Source organism: Poecilia mexicana, unplaced genomic scaffold (assembly GCF_051168715.1).
Source record: "Poecilia mexicana isolate PSO_F unplaced genomic scaffold, ASM5116871v1 scaffold_2, whole genome shotgun sequence".
In the NCBI taxonomy this organism is placed as follows: domain Eukaryota; kingdom Metazoa; phylum Chordata; class Actinopteri; order Cyprinodontiformes; family Poeciliidae; genus Poecilia; species Poecilia mexicana.
The window spans coordinates 20,827,842-20,835,974 of NW_028263371.1; the positions used below are offsets into that span (position 1 = coordinate 20,827,842).

The 8,133-nt window shown below is 38.9% G+C and overlaps 1 long non-coding RNA gene across 1 annotated transcript; it reads left to right on the top strand.

Moving 5' to 3' along the window:
- The first annotated feature begins 385 nt into the window (after positions 1-385).
- Positions 386-4,194, top strand: LOC148160576 (uncharacterized). Its single transcript, XR_015762355.1, has 3 exons — positions 386-464; positions 3,818-3,919; positions 4,039-4,194. It is a non-coding gene; the product is annotated as an uncharacterized LOC148160576 (long non-coding RNA).
- The last annotated feature ends 3,939 nt before the right edge of the window (positions 4,195-8,133 follow it).

Below are 8,133 nucleotides of genomic sequence, written 5' to 3' on the forward strand. Positions count from 1 at the left end.
ATTAATTCAATAATTAACTAATTAAGAATCAATAGTCCACAAATATATAGTCTACTAATTGGCTGTTAAGTGTTCGTTTGTGTTACATAAAATAAAATGTTACTGAAAACATTTATAGGAAAATACAATTTCTTAGTAGTACTGTCAGCTGACATTCTTAATTATGTGATCATGTTCAGCTCTGTGACAAGTGGCTCATTCACACAGGTCCATTTGCCATATACATTATGAAGAGCACTAATATTCTTTGTCGATCTGTATTACTCCTGATTTCCTGTCAACTAGGATGACCTAAGATATGAATTTCAGCAATGGTTAATTTTGCCATTTTTTTTTACTGTTATTTTAATTCTGACTTGAAAACATTTTTTTCTTTCATGTACATAGATGATATGCCTGAGGGGACTGATGATGACAGCATATTATCCTCACAAGGCAGTGACATGTTCACTTAAAGAAAACAGGTAAGCAAAAATGGCAATTTTTTTGTGAGTTAGAGAACCACTGGTCACTTTATTAGGTACATCTTGCTAGTACCGGATTGAGACCCCCTTTTGCCTTCAGAACTGCCTTAATCCTTGGTGGTATTGATTCATCAAGGTACTGGACACATTTCTCAGAAAGTCTGGTCCATATTGACATGATGGCATCATGAAGTTGCTGCAGATTTGTCGGCTGCACATAGGCCTGTCGTTATAAAAGATAAATCAATTAATCGCACGATAAATTAAACCTATCGACCTCATTTTAATTATCGGCTTTATTGTCTCTTCCTGCCTTTTTTTCTTTCTATTGATGACACTGAATGAAAAAGGCTCAACTCCGGTGCTCTGCACTGACCCTCCCTTCCTCATGTCCTTACTGTAATGTCCAGCTCACACTACACGAGTTGTCGGCCCATTTTCAAAACCTGAGAGACACATTAGCCAACAGAAATCCTAGGTATAACGGTTCAGTCGGGTTTGATCGTGCCATGTGGTGTCCAGCCACATGGGCACAAAATAATGGCTACAAGTCCAGTTAACTAATTTTAAAATCAGGCATTAATCAGTGTTTTACTACAATCTCCCTGTGACGCATGTGGCTAGATTCAGTGTAAAGTCCTGACTGAATGAAAATCATTATAACCTATTTATGTCACGTTAACGAAGAACAGCTGAAAATTACTGGGTTTATCAACTGCGGTAGCAATTTGGCTTCAACTCCTCTCCTTATTTTATATTCTTTGCACAAAATATTGAATAAACATTCATCTTGTTTCCACATATCTCCGATGTCCGCTGGACTTTGGGTTGCGCCATGTCAGCTGTTTGGGATTCCCCTCGTAATTTCCCCTCAGAAAGCACGGAGGAGAATCCTCGCTTTCTGATTGGCTACCTGTCACATTCAACAGGCTGCGTTAAGCTCCCAGTCGGGGAAAAACCCCGATTTAGATCGGAGTGGCCACGACGACTTACTGTAACTCACCACACATTACAGGATGATCGGTTACGAAATCACCAGCGACAATCTTAGATCGGCCAACGATCTAAGATTGTCGTAAGAGGAAAATGGGGCAAAAAAAATCGTGTAGTATGAACTACTGCATTAGGTAGTTGGATGTGCCCATCTTCTCTATTTAAATCTACTAATAACTGAAGGGCAATATAGTATACAGACTTCATAATCTGCACTCTTTTGGTTGAATGCAGTATTTATTTTCACTTTGGCTTTATGTTGTTTAGTTTTTATTCAAGTAGGTTTTTTGTTAATGGAGACTGAGAATCCATTTTAATTTTGTTTTTGGTTGTTTTGTTTATTTAGTTTATCAGTTCCAGTGTTATGTGTTCTTTTGAAAATAAAATGTATGCATCTATGGCAGGAAATCACATACATTATTAGTAATTTCCATTAAGTCAGTGTCAGAAGGTCTTGAAACAATATTATCGTTTATCGCAATCATTTTTTTAGACAATTAATTGCTCAGCAAAATTTGTTATCGTGACAGGCCTAGCTGCACATCCATGATGCGTCTCTCCCATTCCACAACATTCCTAAGATGTTCTATTGGATTGAGATCTGGTGACTGTGGAGCCCATTAGTGAACTCATTGTCGTGTTAAAGAAACCTGTCTGAGATGATTCAGGCTTTATGACATGGCAAGTTATCCTGCTGGATGTAGCCATCAGAATATGGTACACTGTGGGCATAAAGGGGTGGACATGGTCAACAACAACGCTCAGGTAGACTGTGGGGTTGACACAATGCTCAGTTGGTACTTATGGGCGCAAAGTGTAAATATCCCCCCACCATTACATCACCACCACCAGCTGAACCATTGACACAAGCAGGCCTGGTGGCATGGGCGGGTATTGGGGGCATTGCCCACCCACAGAGTCAGCCGTGCCCCCCCTGGACTGAGAGCTGTTTTTGTTTTTAACCTTAGAATGGCCAACTCTGTTATTCCTATGTCAGTTTGATACAGCAAACTGTGTCCATATCTGTGTCCTCTGTCACTTTTTTCAGCAGTTAAAACAGTTTAATCCGTTGTTAACACATCGTAACTTGTTTTTCTGGGCTGCCTTTAAATGCAACATGAGTGCTACAACACTCGCACTGGGTTTACATGGCAGCGACAGAGACCTGCTGCTGCTGCGCAGGTGTGTGTTACAATCATGACAGCAAACTAGCAAAATGCAAAGAACTTTGCACAGTTTTTTTTCCCCAAAACTAACCGACTGAGTTGAGCAAAGGTGTTGATTGCAGGTAATGTTAGCTAAAAGCAGTGGTGGAGCCAGAAGGGCTCAGGGGGGCCAGAGACCCCCCTGACATCTGATTGGTACCCCCAGTAATTGACATGCAACAGCACCAGGTCATTCCTGTACATTATTTCCTTGAGTTAGAATTAACCCCCCAGACTACCTGTGGGGAGGCCACAGGTAGTCTTTCTGGAAACATTTCTCAGAAAGTCTGGTCCATATTGACATGATGGCATCATGAAGTCTTGACCTCCCCAACTTTAAAAGTCTAGCTCCACCACTGGCTACAAGATGACTAGCTAATAACAATACAGCATCTTAAGCTTGTTAACAAGTAGTATAGGCTACTGATGTTATCTATATTCAAAAGTGGATAGTTCTTGTTACATTCTCTTGAGCAGGGGTCACCAACTCCAGTCCTCGAGGGCTACCATCCTGTAACTTTTAGATGTGTCTCTGCTCAAATACACCTGGATCCAGCCTATTGCAGAGAGGAATGAATGCTGGTGAGGGAATTCAGACATTTTGGAGCAGAGGTGAATCTAAAAGTTGCAGGATGGTAGCCTTGAGGACTGGAGTTGGTGACCCCTGCTCTTGAGTAACCTTTTTTTGGGGAAAAAGTACTTATTATAGTAGTTTCACATCACTGTACCTTTTTCTTTTACTTGAGTAATATAATTGCTATGATTTTTGTTTTTGTTGGTACGATTCATCGCCCCCCCCCAAAAAAAAATAGGCTGATTCCCCCCCTGTTAAACTCGTCTGGAGTTGGGGCTGGACACAGTCAGGATGTATCCACGCATTCATGTTGTCGCCAAATTCTGACCAGCCTGTGGCAACCATGCCGTGTTCAAAGTCACTTAAATCACTTTTCTTCCCCATTTTGATGCTAAAGGCAATGAGTTGCTGCCATCTGATTGGCTGATTCAACATTTCCACTAATGAGCAGTTGGACAGGTGTACATAATGAAGTGGCCGGTGAATGTATTTTACGACCTGACAGCTGTATATAAAGTGTTAAGGTAATTTCACTGTAGGTTATTGCAACTTAAAAATTTTCTTTCTGTACCTAAAACCAGTATTTCAGAAGACCAGATGCAAGAAGCTTCTCTTGTGCTTACTTGCCTATTGGAAGTCTGGAAAGCTTGGCCAAAAGAAGATGAACTTGTAAAACTGTATTGGTCAGTACTCCTTTTTATATTGATTATTATTTATTTATTAAATACCACCATGTTTAAGTTATTTAAATATGAGATGACTTTAACTTGTTCTTTTCTGTACTTCAAAATCATAATTTCAGATGGACTGATGCCAGAAGTCATCGAAGTGATCTCTTCTACTCCCACATATACAAATAATATTTCAGTTCATTGATAAATGAGGAAGATGGGCAGATGTTTAAATGGCACATTTTGTGTTAAAATGTTGAAATAAAATATGTGTTCCTGAAATTAAAGTTTCTTTATTCATTGCCTACATTTGTAATGTGTCAGTTTAAAATTTTGACTCCATAAGTTAATGATTCCCAGAAAATCCTATGTACTTTATACTTAGCTAAAATAGAGAATTGAAATTTTATACTGAAATATTAAAATCAGTATGACTGAAAACTGGAAGCATGTAAAGACTGTTGCCAGGGAAAATGGGCCAGAATGTGAATTAAGACAGACTTACTTAAAATGCATATTTTAATGTACAGCTAGTTTCTTTACTTAGATGAAAGTATCAGTAACACTAACCAAATGTGAGGGTTTTTTTCCCCCACACAAATGCATGTTTGGGTTTAATTAGGGTATGGGATACATTTGATGAATCCAAATTTAAAGATAATGAGCTCTGCTGAAAGTTAAGGCTAGGAAATCTTAAAGGCAGACCTAACAAGAGTTAAATGTTAAAAGCAAGCCCCATAAGTGTCCAAAAAAGTATGTGTGTAAAGCTGGGCCTCTTAAGGTTTGAATATTAAAAGCAAGCCTCATAATGGGCTAAAAAACTTGTGTGTAAAGGTGGGCCCCGCAAAGCATAAATGTTAGAAATGTGTGTAACGTGGACCCCACAAAGCATAAATGTTAGAAATGTGTGTAAGGTGGACCCCGCAAAGCATAAATGTTAGAAACGGGCCCCACAAGGGGCCATAAAACTGACGTGTAAAATAAAGTTTCAAATTGGGTTTATTGAAGGTGATTTTTATTATTAAGATTTTTTTTGGGACTTGCCTGATTTTTTTCATAGATCTAGGACGTCTAGAAAGGGTGGGCCCCGCAACTCACCATTCTACTTTCGGACCCCGCGAAGTCTATAAACCATACTGTGTGTGTGTGTGTAAGTAAAATGCTCACTACATTTCTGTGCGAGCAAGATATTTTATGAGTCATTTCTTTCTGCAGGTCTATTTTGTTATAGGAAAGTATTGCAATATTCAAACCCGCAATTTAGCAAGACATGTAAATCAGAGCTGGACTACCAGACATATTTTGTCTTTACAGAATTACACTATTAAAAATATAAACAAGGGCACAATGCAACCTAACCTTTTAGTGACTGTAATCTATAAAACAGAGCTGCCTGTTTGCTGCAGTGGAGATGAAGATGGTCCATTCAGGAAAGCAGAGCTGCATCAAACTTTAACGTGGAACTGCAGAAAAAAAAACAAAAGCAAAAATTAAATTGTTAATGCATGTCACCATGAGAAAAGCCTACTGAGTTTTGCTTAATTTTTTTTTTTAAATCACAGTTTTGACTCATGAAGTTAACTTTCTTTTTTTGCAAAATAAACTTATTTGCGCATGTCATAAATCTTTTCTTGCTATTCTAAGTTTTGTTTGTGACTCAAAGTTTTGCTTGTGATTCTCACATGATCTCGTGGGGAGGGTCTAAAATCACAACAAAAGATTTCTGATGTGTGCAAATAAAAGTTTGTGTTTGGTAAAAATGAGTTATTTAATTTAAAAAAAGTATTTTAAACAACTTGTTTTTAAATGAATCATTACAATTCCAAAAGTTTTGATTACAATTATATTTTACTTAACTGAGGTTAGTTTTTTTTTTTTATTGAATAATTGGGAAACAAATTTAACTTCATACTCTGTGAACCAGACCCTAAACTTAAAGTCTGGGTTGAGTTTTTTCCCTTTCATTAATGACACACATTATATCTATCATGGTAATTCAGGGTGTGTTATTTTTAATTCTAAATGAATATCCTTGTTGGACTTTTATTTAAGTGTTATTCTCTTTCAAGACACATTTACCTAACGCCAGAATAAATGCAATGTACATTATTCTTTCTTCACCAAATGGAAACAAGAATGGAGGCGTCAGCAGTTTTTTGTCTTTGGCTAAAGACCATGAGGAATTTCTCCCGCTAGCGCTAGGCTAGCATGTTTGTTTTGGTTGTATTTACCCAGAATGCCCTGTGCTATAGTCCGCTGGGTCAGAGTTCACTTTTTGGTCTGATTACACATTCACACTGTTGGGGATTTTATTGTGTTGTCATTTTTATTATTACTTTAGATTATTATTCAGTCTAATATTAATCAGTAGTGGCGTGCTGTGCTAAGACTTTTTGATTGCTGTGTTGAATATCTGTGTTCCTGAGAACTGATTGTTCCCTCCACCCTTGGAAGAAATCGCTCTCAAGGGAAAGAGCTTGATGACCTGTGTGTTAGATAGAGCTTGCCATCTGTTTTGTTGTTTATCTTTTCTGACTTTTGTTTTCCCAAATAAAAGGCTCTAGCAGAGAGAGGGCAGAACGCTCAGTGAACGGCTCGGAGGAGCAGTTTGCTGAGTCTTCTCCTTTTGCAAAAGTTTGGCCATAAAATTCATATACGTTGTCTGTGGTTCTTTTATGTAGGTTCAGAAAAATACCTATCACACACCTCCAACCGGACCGGACTCAAAGGCAAACGGACTGGAGTTGGTTTGAAGTGAACAGCCAACATGTGTTTATTTTCCTTCGAGTTTCCGTTAGTACCCGGATGATGCTCCTGTAATCTCCACATGAACAGAATTTACCAAAAATCAACCAGGAAGAACCCGACACCAGACCAGCTGGTTCCGCTCAGCCTCCACCAGAACTTTACGGTGACTGAGCAGGACAGAGGCGGATGAGAGATGGTACCAGAACCAGAGAGGTTCTAGATCTGCCTCCACTGAACAGAACCACCTGGTTCTGAAGGAGGAACCACCAAAGTCCAAATGTTTGGTAAAGTAAGAGCACCCCACAGAAACCCGGACAGACTGCTGTTAGGACGGAACCGGAACATTACCTCAGCTTCACCCTGCCAGATCCGGCTGGTTCCCACAGAGCTGCTGTGTTGCGTAACGGGCCTGGTACCGACCCGTTCTCCTCCTGGGAGCAGAAGCAGCCGGATCAGTTTCAGGCTGGAAAATGACGTAACCTGTTGCTACGTTACCGCTGAGGTTCAGAGGCTGCAGATGGGTCGGCAGCGGACACCCGGCCAGTTTCCCACTCAGGACGTCGTCATGGCAACGTCCTGACAGACAGGTTCTGGGCTTACAGTCCAGCTTCACTGGCACCAGAAGCATTTCGTCTTCATTTCCTCAGCAGAGCGGTTCTTCATAAACCAAGTGATGGCGGATTCACGACAGAGATGGATATACAGACCAATATTTACGAATTTATGTCTGTTAAACGTGTTTTTGACACATTTCAGTGATTCTTGAGAATAGGGACAAAACAGGTCCTATGGATAAAGCACAAAATTTGAATAAAATATACACAAAATATATATTTTTTTCAAATATCTGACTCAACTAACCTGGGTCATGTGAGCACAACTGTAGTTGGTGGATGATGCCTGTAAAAACCCTTGTCCAGGAGCAGAACTCAACACAATATAATAGTTTAAAATAATTAAAGAAATACTAAAATTATATATTGTGACAATTAAGTATAAGTAGTCATATAAATAATTATAGAGATATCAATAAATTGAATTAAAAATCATTTTTATATATTTTCCAACTCCATTGAAATTTGTCCCTAGTTTTTGTCAACATCGTCAGAAATGAAAAGAATGTAAAACAAATCAGGCATTATTGGGGGGCACCAGAACTTCTGAGGACCCCATGACGTTGTCTTTTCTCTTCCTTTGCTAGGAGGGCTAGTTAGCTCCGGTTAGCTTAAGTTATTCTTTAGTTTTTTCTTCTGTTTTATTCCTAAGTTGTTTGTCACAACCATGATGTGTCAACTCCATAACTGACAATTTACAAAACTTTGATGAAATTTTGTGAAATAAAAGCTTAATTTTGGTAAACTGTAAAGATTTAATGGACCTGATGAGCTACAATATGGCCTCCTTCAGAATAACATCCTATAAATTGAGGTAGTTTGGCTTTTTGTCAACTCCGTCAGATGTCAACTCCGTCAGAGTTT